Source organism: Schistocerca piceifrons, chromosome 2, assembly GCF_021461385.2.
Source record: "Schistocerca piceifrons isolate TAMUIC-IGC-003096 chromosome 2, iqSchPice1.1, whole genome shotgun sequence".
In the NCBI taxonomy this organism is placed as follows: domain Eukaryota; kingdom Metazoa; phylum Arthropoda; class Insecta; order Orthoptera; family Acrididae; genus Schistocerca; species Schistocerca piceifrons.
Window position 1 is genome coordinate 255,051,161 of NC_060139.1, and position 12,361 is coordinate 255,063,521.

Sequence of the window (12,361 nt, forward strand, 5' to 3'; positions counted from 1 at the left end):
CAGTCCCACTTTCCCTTGAGACATCTGCTCGGGAAGCAGCGTGAAGTTGCCGCTGGCCCCAGCATCGGTGGTTCAGTGGTAGAATGCTCGCCTGCCACGCGGGCGGCCCGGGTTCGATTCCCGGCCGATGCATCATTTTGCTTTTCCCGCGATAATGCTGCCGTGTGGCTTGCGCGCTTGAGATGCACGATCCGCAAGAATATATAGCTGGATTCCCTTGAGAAGAACCGAGAACGCAGCACTCGCCGGTCCCCACTAGGACGCTCGCATGATGTTCTGCAGACTAGCGTCGGCTTGGCCTCACAAGTTGCTGTGTCCAGGTGCCTCCGAGGCACTGAGCTTTAACGACAAGGAGTGCTGCCTATCGTTGCAACAGCTGCAGCAACACCGCAATCAACTGGGCCGGCAGTGCGCGTGTAGCAACAGAACACGTTACCCAGGAAGTACAGTGTCTCTACGTCTAATATTGGGTACGGTATTTACCCAGTTTCCAGGACCAGTGGTGCACCCGTGCCTCGGTAGCGCAGTAGGCAGCGCGTAAGTCTCATAATCTTAAGGTCGTGAGTTCGATCCTCACCCGGGGCATTTAATTTTCTGTGACTGATGGTGGCGCTGTTGCTAGGGCGCCAACGTAGTTCTTGTTTGTTATCCACAACTTTTCAACGCTTCAGCGGGAAAATGTTTACCTCCTGTTATTGCTACTTACAGCTTCCCTTTTCCTCTTCTCCCAGCAGAGCATGAAGCCAAAAGCATTGCTCTGCGGCGTTTGAGGTGCGCGCCTTGCCAGTCAGTCTGTGCAAAGATGCTCGCAAAGAGAGAAGGGCGCCGACGCGGCACTCGACACGAAATGCGACAAGCGACCGTACGAACGGTCGAACGAAACGGCCGCATCCGGTGTGGTCTAGTGGCTAGGATACCTGGCTTTCACCCAGGAGGCCCGGGTTCGATTCCCGGTACCGGAACGGAATTTTTTCCACACGAGTCGTGACAAGTTTGAGCTGTCCGAGCGGCCGTTTCCCGTCCTGCTCGCAATATAGCTACTGTTTCGTGACCGTCAGCAGAATATAGACTAGGGAAGCAGACGCACGACGACCATAGAAATGGTGTACGGCTTCATGCCACCAGTTTCCAGCGTAGGGCTGAGCAACTGCATCTGCTGGGGCCCGTTAGCTCAGTTGGTTAGAGCGTCGTGCTAATAACGCGAAGGTCGTGGGTTCGATCCCCCCACGGGCCACTGCTCTTTTACTACTACGAAAAGGCAGCGCCGATTTCAGCTGGCGAGTGTGATGACCAAAAGATCATCACCCTGCGTGGAAGTTGACAGAGGATCCGAACCCGACTCGTCGGGAAGCGCTACATCATTCACTCGGCAATGGCCATAATATCTTGAATACACTGGTTCTCAACCGATAAAGAGAAAATGAAAGAAAATGTCCGATTGCCGATGCGCAACCACTTTGGCCCCTGTCAGTACTTGGGCGGGTGAGCGCATGGGAACACAGGGTACTATTGGCAGTTTTACTTCCTATTTTTGTTTCTCCTTAGTTTTCGGAGCTGCAGCCCGATTCGGTCAGGGAGACGCCACCGTGAAATGAAGGGGGCGTGCTGTGTGTCCATCGCCTAGCCTCACCTCTCTTTACCTCTCTCAGTCGTTTCTCGTGCTTGTCGTTTTGATATAGGCCGATTTGAGAGCGTCAGCTCTCGCGTCAGCCGAGCAAAGTCGAGACAAGTCGAGACACACTAAGGGCTGGTATGCAGCGAGTAGGAGGCCGGAAAAACAATAATTTAAGAGCGCGTGGCAAAAGTACTCATACGCGAAATTAAAAGCCTGCTGCGGTGGCCGGGAATCGAACCCGGATCAACTGCTTGGAAGGCAACTATGCTGACCATTACACCACCACCGCACAAGCGAGCGCCCCGCCTCCGCGCTGTGTCGGCTTCCCGCCTGTCGGCAGCGGCCGAAGGTGATCGTACCTGGCAGGCGCATTTCGAGGTAGGCTAGGGGAGCACATCCAGACGCATTCGGACAGCGTATCCGCGCACATTTCGCATCCTTTGGCAAGAGTCGGCGCCGGCGAGGACCGCGTTCTGGCGGCATTTTTAAGCAGTGCAGTGCAGGATTCAGCGTCTGCAGCATCTTCTCCACAGAATGCTACGGCGCTTGACGGCAGTCCCACTTTCCCTTGAGACATCTGCTCGGGAAGCAGCGTGAAGTTGCCGCTGGCCCCAGCATCGGTGGTTCAGTGGTAGAATGCTCGCCTGCCACGCGGGCGGCCCGGGTTCGATTCCCGGCCGATGCATCATTTTGCTTTTCCCGCGATAATGCTGCCGTGTGGCTTGCGCGCTTGAGATGCACGATCCGCAAGAATATATAGCTGGATTCCCTTGAGAAGAACCGAGAACGCAGCACTCGCCGGTCCCCACTAGGACGCTCGCATGATGTTCTGCAGACTAGCGTCGGCTTGGCCTCACAAGTTGCTGTGTCCAGGTGCCTCCGAGGCACTGAGCTTTAACGACAAGGAGTGCTGCCTATCGTTGCAACAGCTGCAGCAACACCGCAATCAACTGGGCCGGCAGTGCGCGTGTAGCAACAGAACACGTTACCCAGGAAGTACAGTGTCTCTACGTCTAATATTGGGTACGGTATTTACCCAGTTTCCAGGACCAGTGGTGCACCCGTGCCTCGGTAGCGCAGTAGGCAGCGCGTAAGTCTCATAATCTTAAGGTCGTGAGTTCGATCCTCACCCGGGGCATTTAATTTTCTGTGACTGATGGTGGCGCTGTTGCTAGGGCGCCAACGTAGTTCTTGTTTGTTATCCACAACTTTTCAACGCTTCAGCGGGAAAATGTTTACCTCCTGTTATTGCTACTTACAGCTTCCCTTTTCCTCTTCTCCCAGCAGAGCATGAAGCCAAAAGCATTGCTCTGCGGCGTTTGAGGTGCGCGCCTTGCCAGTCAGTCTGTGCAAAGATGCTCGCAAAGAGAGAAGGGCGCCGACGCGGCACTCGACACGAAATGCGACAAGCGACCGTACGAACGGTCGAACGAAACGGCCGCATCCGGTGTGGTCTAGTGGCTAGGATACCTGGCTTTCACCCAGGAGGCCCGGGTTCGATTCCCGGTACCGGAACGGAATTTTTTCCACACGAGTCGTGACAAGTTTGAGCTGTCCGAGCGGCCGTTTCCCGTCCTGCTCGCAATATAGCTACTGTTTCGTGACCGTCAGCAGAATATAGACTAGGGAAGCAGACGCACGACGACCATAGAAATGGTGTACGGCTTCATGCCACCAGTTTCCAGCGTAGGGCTGAGCAACTGCATCTGCTGGGGCCCGTTAGCTCAGTTGGTTAGAGCGTCGTGCTAATAACGCGAAGGTCGTGGGTTCGATCCCCCCACGGGCCACTGCTCTTTTACTACTACGAAAAGGCAGCGCCGATTTCAGCTGGCGAGTGTGATGACCAAAAGATCATCACCCTGCGTGGAAGTTGACAGAGGATCCGAACCCGACTCGTCGGGAAGCGCTACATCATTCACTCGGCAATGGCCATAATATCTTGAATACACTGGTTCTCAACCGATAAAGAGAAAATGAAAGAAAATGTCCGATTGCCGATGCGCAACCACTTTGGCCCCTGTCAGTACTTGGGCGGGTGAGCGCATGGGAACACAGGGTACTATTGGCAGTTTTACTTCCTATTTTTGTTTCTCCTTAGTTTTCGGAGCTGCAGCCCGATTCGGTCAGGGAGACGCCACCGTGAAATGAAGGGGGCGTGCTGTGTGTCCATCGCCTAGCCTCACCTCTCTTTACCTCTCTCAGTCGTTTCTCGTGCTTGTCGTTTTGATATAGGCCGATTTGAGAGCGTCAGCTCTCGCGTCAGCCGAGCAAAGTCGAGACAAGTCGAGACACACTAAGGGCTGGTATGCAGCGAGTAGGAGGCCGGAAAAACAATAATTTAAGAGCGCGTGGCAAAAGTACTCATACGCGAAATTAAAAGCCTGCTGCGGTGGCCGGGAATCGAACCCGGATCAACTGCTTGGAAGGCAACTATGCTGACCATTACACCACCACCGCACAAGCGAGCGCCCCGCCTCCGCGCTGTGTCGGCTTCCCGCCTGTCGGCAGCGGCCGAAGGTGATCGTACCTGGCAGGCGCATTTCGAGGTAGGCTAGGGGAGCACATCCAGACGCATTCGGACAGCGTATCCGCGCACATTTCGCATCCTTTGGCAAGAGTCGGCGCCGGCGAGGACCGCGTTCTGGCGGCATTTTTAAGCAGTGCAGTGCAGGATTCAGCGTCTGCAGCATCTTCTCCACAGAATGCTACGGCGCTTGACGGCAGTCCCACTTTCCCTTGAGACATCTGCTCGGGAAGCAGCGTGAAGTTGCCGCTGGCCCCAGCATCGGTGGTTCAGTGGTAGAATGCTCGCCTGCCACGCGGGCGGCCCGGGTTCGATTCCCGGCCGATGCATCATTTTGCTTTTCCCGCGATAATGCTGCCGTGTGGCTTGCGCGCTTGAGATGCACGATCCGCAAGAATATATAGCTGGATTCCCTTGAGAAGAACCGAGAACGCAGCACTCGCCGGTCCCCACTAGGACGCTCGCATGATGTTCTGCAGACTAGCGTCGGCTTGGCCTCACAAGTTGCTGTGTCCAGGTGCCTCCGAGGCACTGAGCTTTAACGACAAGGAGTGCTGCCTATCGTTGCAACAGCTGCAGCAACACCGCAATCAACTGGGCCGGCAGTGCGCGTGTAGCAACAGAACACGTTACCCAGGAAGTACAGTGTCTCTACGTCTAATATTGGGTACGGTATTTACCCAGTTTCCAGGACCAGTGGTGCACCCGTGCCTCGGTAGCGCAGTAGGCAGCGCGTAAGTCTCATAATCTTAAGGTCGTGAGTTCGATCCTCACCCGGGGCATTTAATTTTCTGTGACTGATGGTGGCGCTGTTGCTAGGGCGCCAACGTAGTTCTTGTTTGTTATCCACAACTTTTCAACGCTTCAGCGGGAAAATGTTTACCTCCTGTTATTGCTACTTACAGCTTCCCTTTTCCTCTTCTCCCAGCAGAGCATGAAGCCAAAAGCATTGCTCTGCGGCGTTTGAGGTGCGCGCCTTGCCAGTCAGTCTGTGCAAAGATGCTCGCAAAGAGAGAAGGGCGCCGACGCGGCACTCGACACGAAATGCGACAAGCGACCGTACGAACGGTCGAACGAAACGGCCGCATCCGGTGTGGTCTAGTGGCTAGGATACCTGGCTTTCACCCAGGAGGCCCGGGTTCGATTCCCGGTACCGGAACGGAATTTTTTCCACACGAGTCGTGACAAGTTTGAGCTGTCCGAGCGGCCGTTTCCCGTCCTGCTCGCAATATAGCTACTGTTTCGTGACCGTCAGCAGAATATAGACTAGGGAAGCAGACGCACGACGACCATAGAAATGGTGTACGGCTTCATGCCACCAGTTTCCAGCGTAGGGCTGAGCAACTGCATCTGCTGGGGCCCGTTAGCTCAGTTGGTTAGAGCGTCGTGCTAATAACGCGAAGGTCGTGGGTTCGATCCCCCCACGGGCCACTGCTCTTTTACTACTACGAAAAGGCAGCGCCGATTTCAGCTGGCGAGTGTGATGACCAAAAGATCATCACCCTGCGTGGAAGTTGACAGAGGATCCGAACCCGACTCGTCGGGAAGCGCTACATCATTCACTCGGCAATGGCCATAATATCTTGAATACACTGGTTCTCAACCGATAAAGAGAAAATGAAAGAAAATGTCCGATTGCCGATGCGCAACCACTTTGGCCCCTGTCAGTACTTGGGCGGGTGAGCGCATGGGAACACAGGGTACTATTGGCAGTTTTACTTCCTATTTTTGTTTCTCCTTAGTTTTCGGAGCTGCAGCCCGATTCGGTCAGGGAGACGCCACCGTGAAATGAAGGGGGCGTGCTGTGTGTCCATCGCCTAGCCTCACCTCTCTTTACCTCTCTCAGTCGTTTCTCGTGCTTGTCGTTTTGATATAGGCCGATTTGAGAGCGTCAGCTCTCGCGTCAGCCGAGCAAAATCGAGACAAGTCGAGACACACTAAGGGCTGGTATGCAGCGAGTAGGAGGCCGGAAAAACAATAATTTAAGAGCGCGTGGCAAAAGTACTCATACGCGAAATTAAAAGCCTGCTGCGGTGGCCGGGAATCGAACCCGGATCAACTGCTTGGAAGGCAACTATGCTGACCATTACACCACCACCGCACAAGCGAGCGCCCCGCCTCCGCGCTGTGTCGGCTTCCCGCCTGTCGGCAGCGGCCGAAGGTGATCGTACCTGGCAGGCGCATTTCGAGGTAGGCTAGGGGAGCACATCCAGACGCATTCGGACAGCGTATCTGTGCGCATCGCGTGGGGCAGCGGGACGGTTGCGGCTTTGTTTACGTCGCCGGGACTTTGGCGCTTCGTTCTTCGTGATTGCTGCTTTCAAGGTTTGTAAGTAACAAAATGTCGACATTTTCGAGAGCTAACACCGTTCAGTGTGTCTTTGATAGAAGTGCTGTCCGCCCTACCGCATTTGAAATACACGAATGCTTATTCGAAGACTTAAAGATACCGGAAGAAATCGTAGACACCTTTCAATTGGACTTTGTTCAGTATTGCTTGTTCTTGAAATTTACGTCTGGGGAATGTGTGAAAAATTTGTTGCTAAATTTGGTGGCAGTCGCCGTTTTAAACATGCAGACGGCAGTATTAGTAATGTGCAAATTGTGGCGTCAGGGTTTGGAATTCGAACTGTCCGTGTTTTTAATGTACCACCTGAATGCCCTGATCAAGTTTTATCTCGTGCCTTGTCGCGATTTGGTGACGTTCTGAACATTACGATGGAGAAATGGTCTAGTGCATACCGTTATAAAGTTGCTAGTGGTGTCCGTAGTGTCCGGATGGCCCTGAAACAACATATTCCTTCCTACTTTGTAATCGGTGGGGTTCGTGCACAGATCTCATATATCGGGCAACCGCCGACATGTGCCGTATGTCATTCCACGGAACATTTAAGGGGTGACTGCCCTCGACGGCGGCCTGTTCAGTTACCGCGCCAAGATGTTGTGGGTGGTAGCGATAAATTTGTGCCCCTTATGAGTGAGATTGTAGCAGGAACATCCTTTACCGGTCCGACCGACCGATCGACCGTGCGACCGTCGGCCGTTGCTTCTGTCGAAGACAGGTCTGTCGCGGAAAATAATAACACGACTGTCGGGCAGGAGGAAATGGAGGTTGTCCAGGACCCGCCTGCCCGAACCGACCGGGTTGATGACGAACGGGACGTACGCCCTGTTAATACTGATCCCGTTCAATCGGAATCGGTGGAGGCAACAGACGCTTCTTTACCCCCGCCGCCCCTCCCGGTGCCAACTTCTGCCGAAACTGTAACGCCTTCAGCGGAAAGTAAAAAGCAACGCCGCCAGCGGGGCAAGGGTAAACAGGTCAGGGATCCGAACCCGGCCGCCCTCGCGAATCCGCCAGCCACGGAGAGTGGCAGTGAAAGTGAGCCAATGTCACAGGGTTCCTCCCGTAATAGCAGCCCCGCCAGGACAGAGAAGATTCGAGCACACACTGCTCACTTGAAACAATTTCTCAGTGCCGGGAAGGAACAGGACATTGCTGCTGCTAAGCGCAAATTAGAACAGGGCAGTGAGCAGTTACCACAGCGCCCGCGCAAATATTCGGTGCCGTCACAGCCGGCCGTAACATCGCGCGGCGGCCAGGCGGAAGCCGCCCAGTCGTCGGGCGACGCACGACCACCCCCGCCACCTGATAGTCACAGCCCGTGGTGGCAACAGCAGGAGGACGAGGGGGGCCAGTAGAGTGTGCGAAGACCTACATCGTTGTCATGAGTCCACCTACATTGCACTTGACATGGAAACTACTGTATCTTGTACTGCGTCCAGTGTATTGTCGTCCCATGTTTTTGTAGAATTGCTACTAACCACTACAGTGTTTTAAGACCTACTGAAATTTCCATTTTTATGCCAGCTGCTGTTCGTTTACGTGTAAGTCCGGCATTTTATCACTTCGTTGGTGTTTTTTCTCTTGCTCTGTATTGTCCATCTGCTTAAAATGTCAACGCAATCACACCCCACGGGTATGTTTTCTGTTTTGACATTAAACGTTGCCGGTATCTCAGCGGCGCACAAGATAGCAGCTTTTACAGACGTTTTATTTCATGGAAATTTTAGTATTGCCCTTCTTCAAGAGGTATCTAGTGACGTTTTTAGCAATATCCCAGGTTATGATGTTGTTTACAATCTGAATAGTGATAATAATTGTGGCACTGCGATTTTATATAAGTCGTCTTTTGAACATACGGACGCCCAACTTCTCCCCAATGGTCGTGTCTTAGCGTGTGTCATTGAGGGAGTCCAATTTGTCAACGTTTACGTGCCCTCGGGGACTGATCAAAAACGCACACGCGCTCGTTTTTTTACCACGGACATATGCCCCTTTTTGGCTACGGCTCGCCCCATCATATTGGGTGGCGATTTTAATTGTGTTGTTGCCTCTGCTGACCAATACCCCACCCCCACAAAATGTGCTGAACTGACTACCCTTTTAAATGCAGTGGACTTGCGTGATACGTGGCGTCACTACCATCCCATTATGACGCAGTATACGCACTTTTCTACTAGGGGGGCCAGTCGAATTGATAGGATCTACGTTTCACGGGAGCTAACAGGCGCTTTATGTGCAGTCGAAGTTCTGCCTGTCGCCGTGAGTGATCACTGTGGCTACGTGTGCGTTTTGCGGTTGCAGTGCTGTCGCACGAAATCTCTTCCGGCATATTGGAAATTCAATACCGGCCATCTGGGTGCCGAAGGGCTCCGTGCGGAGATACGTGTCGCATGGCAGCAGTGTTTAACAAAGTTCCATACTTACGGGTCCTGCATCGAGTGGTGGGTGGCGCATGCCAAACCAATTTTGCGGAAGGCGGCGCAATTATATAGTCGAGAAACGAATTACTGGCACAGGCGTACTTTAGCATTTTATCAGCAGTGCTTACAGGATGCTATCCATGCACCTGCTGGCCCGGACGCAAATATTAGACTCCGCCTGAGCAAAATTAAAACCCAGATTCTGAGGCTGCACCGGGAAAGGTCGCGGGGTTTAACGGTTCGGAGCCGTCCGTTATGCCACATCGATGACGAGGAGCCATCGCTCTATCATCTTGCCCGGGAGAAGACACAGGCTCGCAAAAAGTATATTGATGCGCTAGAAACTGATGGGGGGATTGTCTTATCGCAGCGGCACGAAATTGTACGTCATATCGCCGACTATTATACTTCGCTCTTTCACGACACTACCGTGGACGGGGAGGCCATGCGACTTTTATTACATGACTTAGTCGACTGCATGTCCGAACCTGACCGTGAAGAGCTGGTTGCAGAGGTGTCTAATCAGGACGTGTTACAGATCTTGAAAGCCAGCACGACAGGCAAGTCGCCTGGACCCGACGGTCTTCCTACAGAATTTTATATTACTTTCTGGGATATTGTAGGGGACAAGTTTACGGTACTGGTGAACGAAGTGCTTCGCGGCTTCGTCATCCCGAGTCAGTTTCTCGCAGGGCACATTGTTCTTATCCCCAAAAAACGGGGTCCGTGTCGTGTCACCGATCTGCGGCCAATTACGCTGCTGAATGCTGATTACAAGTTGGCGGCCAGATGTGTTGCAGCGAACTTACAGGCAGTCATGGACAAAGTCATCTGCCCGTTTCAATCCTGCGGCGTTAAGAGGCGGACCATTTTCAATGCAGCGTCTACCTATCGTGACATCATCGCTTACTCGGCCGTCCATCGGCTTTCAGCCGGTGTTCTTTCTCTGGACTTTGCCAACGCGTTTGACAGGATGAGCCACGATTATTTGATGCACGTTATGGACAGAATGGGCTTTGGCCCCCGCTTCCTTTGCGTGATTCGCCATTTCCTGACAGGTCTTTGTAAGACTTACGCCAGCCGACGCCTCACCCTCCTCCAGAAGGTCGACCTAATTAACAGCGCCGTGTATTCCAAGGCCTGGTACGTGGCACAGCTCCTGGACGTTCCACGCCCACTCGCCCGATCATTTTCGCAGGCCGCTTACTGGCTCCTGTGGCGCCACGAAATCTTCAAGGTTCGGGCGGCAACGTGCGTCCTCGACACCACCTTCGGAGGACTCGGCCTCGTCGATTTTTCCAGGAAGTGTTCGGCGCTGCTGGTGCACCGCATGGCCACCTTGCAAGCTAACAGCCCGGATGGAACGGCGGCGGCCATGCTCGTCGCTTACCGGCCGCCCTCCGAGAGCGCACCGGTGTCCGTGGTGGGCATCCCGTATCAACTCGGCTACGTCAGAGCTTACTACCTGCAGCGGAGCTACGTACTGGAAACGGCGCTGGACAGAAACAGGAATGTTCGCCGACTGTATGCGGCAATGGTGGGGAGGCCACCCCCTCACAAGCTCGCCCTTCGTTTCCCCGCGACCGACTGGCGGCAAGTGTGGTTGAATATTCATCATTCCGTGTTGCCCTCCGGCGTTCGGTCCCAGTGGTATAAACTGGTTAACAATACGGTGGCCACTAACCAACGTCTCTCGGACATCCGCCTGCTGCCGTCTGCCAACTGTGGTGCATGCGGCGTTCCAGACATACGGGAGCATCGCTTTCAATGTGGCCTTGTGTCGGCCATCTGGGAACTGTGTAGGGTCATGGTGGCTCTGATCAACAGGACGACACCCTCGCACGTGACTGTCAATGATGTTCTTGCGCCAGGGTTTAAACCCTTCCCTCGCGCGAAGCACAATACCATGGTGTGGCTCTTAGGTCACACAGTCTTCGCCATTCTGGATTGCCAAGTCCAGGACGTATATACATATTTAGCATACTTGTGGGATGCACATTCCCATGTCCAGCGGCTGAAACATTATAACGAACTTTTTGCCAATTTTCTGTGTGCGGCGTTAAAACATGGTTACGCGAAGATGTTCAATAATTGATACATTGAAAACTCCATTTACGACTGAAGAGGCTATCTCTTATTTTTCGTTTTTTTTTTCAATCATTTTTGTTTGGATTTGACCAGATGGTTTTGATGGATCTGTGAGACAATTATGCGCTAAAGAAGAAAATTATCTTTTATTTATTTTATTTGACTTATGGCAGTGGTGCATTTCGTTTTCCACATGGAAGTGACAATATTATTTTAATTCCCATTTACTACCTTCTTCTTCTGATCTTAGGAGTGCGTTTTTAATTTGTCTTCTCCACGCGCATCCTTTTCTCCGAGAATGGACATGGAACTTAATTGTGTGTTTTTTGTATAAGAAAGAACTTTCCTACGACTTTTAGTTACTCGTCGTCTGTGGCATCTTTTAGGATGGATCTTTTATTTTGCCATTTTCTTTGTTTGCAGAGGACCATTGTCTTTTATTGTGCATTTCATTGATGGACGGAAGATTAGAGTTTGTGGAAGAATTTTCATTTCTTTTTTGATTTTCACGATATGATCCACGAGAGCAGCCGTCGGCGACGAGCGTATACCACAACCGATATGATAGCGTTGAAGCTCGCCGATGAAGGCATATTTTGGTGAGAGCAAGGAGGGCTATAAAAAAAAAAAAAAAAAAAAAAAAGTGGTAGAATGCTCGCCTGCCACGCGGGCGGCCCGGGTTCGATTCCCGGCCGATGCATCATTTTGCTTTTCCCGCGATAATGCTGCCGTGTGGCTTGCGCGCTTGAGATGCACGATCCGCAAGAATATATAGCTGGATTCCCTTGAGAAGAACCGAGAACGCAGCACTCGCCGGTCCCCACTAGGACGCTCGCATGATGTTCTGCAGACTAGCGTCGGCTTGGCCTCACAAGTTGCTGTGTCCAGGTGCCTCCGAGGCACTGAGCTTTAACGACAAGGAGTGCTGCCTATCGTTGCAACAGCTGCAGCAACACCGCAATCAACTGGGCCGGCAGTGCGCGTGTAGCAACAGAACACGTTACCCAGGAAGTACAGTGTCTCTACGTCTAATATTGGGTACGGTATTTACCCAGTTTCCAGGACCAGTGGTGCACCCGTGCCTCGGTAGCGCAGTAGGCAGCGCGTAAGTCTCATAATCTTAAGGTCGTGAGTTCGATCCTCACCCGGGGCATTTAATTTTCTGTGACTGATGGTGGTGTTGTTGCTAGGGCGCCAACGTAGTTCTTGTTTGTTATCCACAACGTTTCAATGCTTCAGCGGAAAAATGTTTACTTCCTGTTATTGCTACTTACAGCTTCCCTTTTCCTCATGTCCCAGCAGAGCATGAAGCCAAAAGCATTGCTCTGCGGCGTTTGAGGTGCGCGCCTTGCCAGTCAGTATGTGCA

The 12,361-nt window shown here is 52.7% G+C and overlaps 16 non-coding genes across 16 annotated transcripts; 13 read left to right on the forward strand and 3 right to left on the reverse strand.

Moving 5' to 3' along the window:
* Positions 1 to 61: 61 nt before the first annotated feature.
* Positions 62 to 132, forward strand: Trnag-gcc. The gene has a single exon. It is a non-coding gene; the product is annotated as a tRNA-Gly (tRNA).
* Positions 133 to 512: 380 nt separating this feature from the next.
* Trnam-cau lies at positions 513 to 585 on the forward strand. The gene has a single exon. It is a non-coding gene; the product is annotated as a tRNA-Met (tRNA).
* A 305-nt stretch (positions 586 to 890) lies between these two features.
* Positions 891 to 962, forward strand: Trnae-uuc. The gene has a single exon. It is a non-coding gene; the product is annotated as a tRNA-Glu (tRNA).
* A 198-nt stretch (positions 963 to 1,160) lies between these two features.
* Trnai-aau lies at positions 1,161 to 1,234 on the forward strand. The gene has a single exon. It is a non-coding gene; the product is annotated as a tRNA-Ile (tRNA).
* A 598-nt stretch (positions 1,235 to 1,832) lies between these two features.
* Positions 1,833 to 1,904, reverse strand: Trnag-ucc. The gene has a single exon. It is a non-coding gene; the product is annotated as a tRNA-Gly (tRNA).
* Positions 1,905 to 2,229: 325 nt separating this feature from the next.
* Positions 2,230 to 2,300, forward strand: Trnag-gcc. Its single transcript has one exon. It is a non-coding gene; the product is annotated as a tRNA-Gly (tRNA).
* Positions 2,301 to 2,680: 380 nt separating this feature from the next.
* Trnam-cau lies at positions 2,681 to 2,753 on the forward strand. The gene has a single exon. It is a non-coding gene; the product is annotated as a tRNA-Met (tRNA).
* Positions 2,754 to 3,058: 305 nt separating this feature from the next.
* Trnae-uuc lies at positions 3,059 to 3,130 on the forward strand. Its single transcript has one exon. It is a non-coding gene; the product is annotated as a tRNA-Glu (tRNA).
* A 198-nt stretch (positions 3,131 to 3,328) lies between these two features.
* Positions 3,329 to 3,402, forward strand: Trnai-aau. The gene has a single exon. It is a non-coding gene; the product is annotated as a tRNA-Ile (tRNA).
* A 598-nt stretch (positions 3,403 to 4,000) lies between these two features.
* Positions 4,001 to 4,072, reverse strand: Trnag-ucc. The gene has a single exon. It is a non-coding gene; the product is annotated as a tRNA-Gly (tRNA).
* A 325-nt stretch (positions 4,073 to 4,397) lies between these two features.
* On the forward strand, positions 4,398 to 4,468 carry Trnag-gcc. The gene has a single exon. It is a non-coding gene; the product is annotated as a tRNA-Gly (tRNA).
* Positions 4,469 to 4,848: 380 nt separating this feature from the next.
* On the forward strand, positions 4,849 to 4,921 carry Trnam-cau. The gene has a single exon. It is a non-coding gene; the product is annotated as a tRNA-Met (tRNA).
* A 305-nt stretch (positions 4,922 to 5,226) lies between these two features.
* Positions 5,227 to 5,298, forward strand: Trnae-uuc. The gene has a single exon. It is a non-coding gene; the product is annotated as a tRNA-Glu (tRNA).
* Positions 5,299 to 5,496: 198 nt separating this feature from the next.
* On the forward strand, positions 5,497 to 5,570 carry Trnai-aau. The gene has a single exon. It is a non-coding gene; the product is annotated as a tRNA-Ile (tRNA).
* Positions 5,571 to 6,168: 598 nt separating this feature from the next.
* On the reverse strand, positions 6,169 to 6,240 carry Trnag-ucc. The gene has a single exon. It is a non-coding gene; the product is annotated as a tRNA-Gly (tRNA).
* Positions 6,241 to 12,074: 5,834 nt separating this feature from the next.
* Positions 12,075 to 12,147, forward strand: Trnam-cau. Its single transcript has one exon. It is a non-coding gene; the product is annotated as a tRNA-Met (tRNA).
* The last annotated feature ends 214 nt before the right edge of the window (positions 12,148 to 12,361 follow it).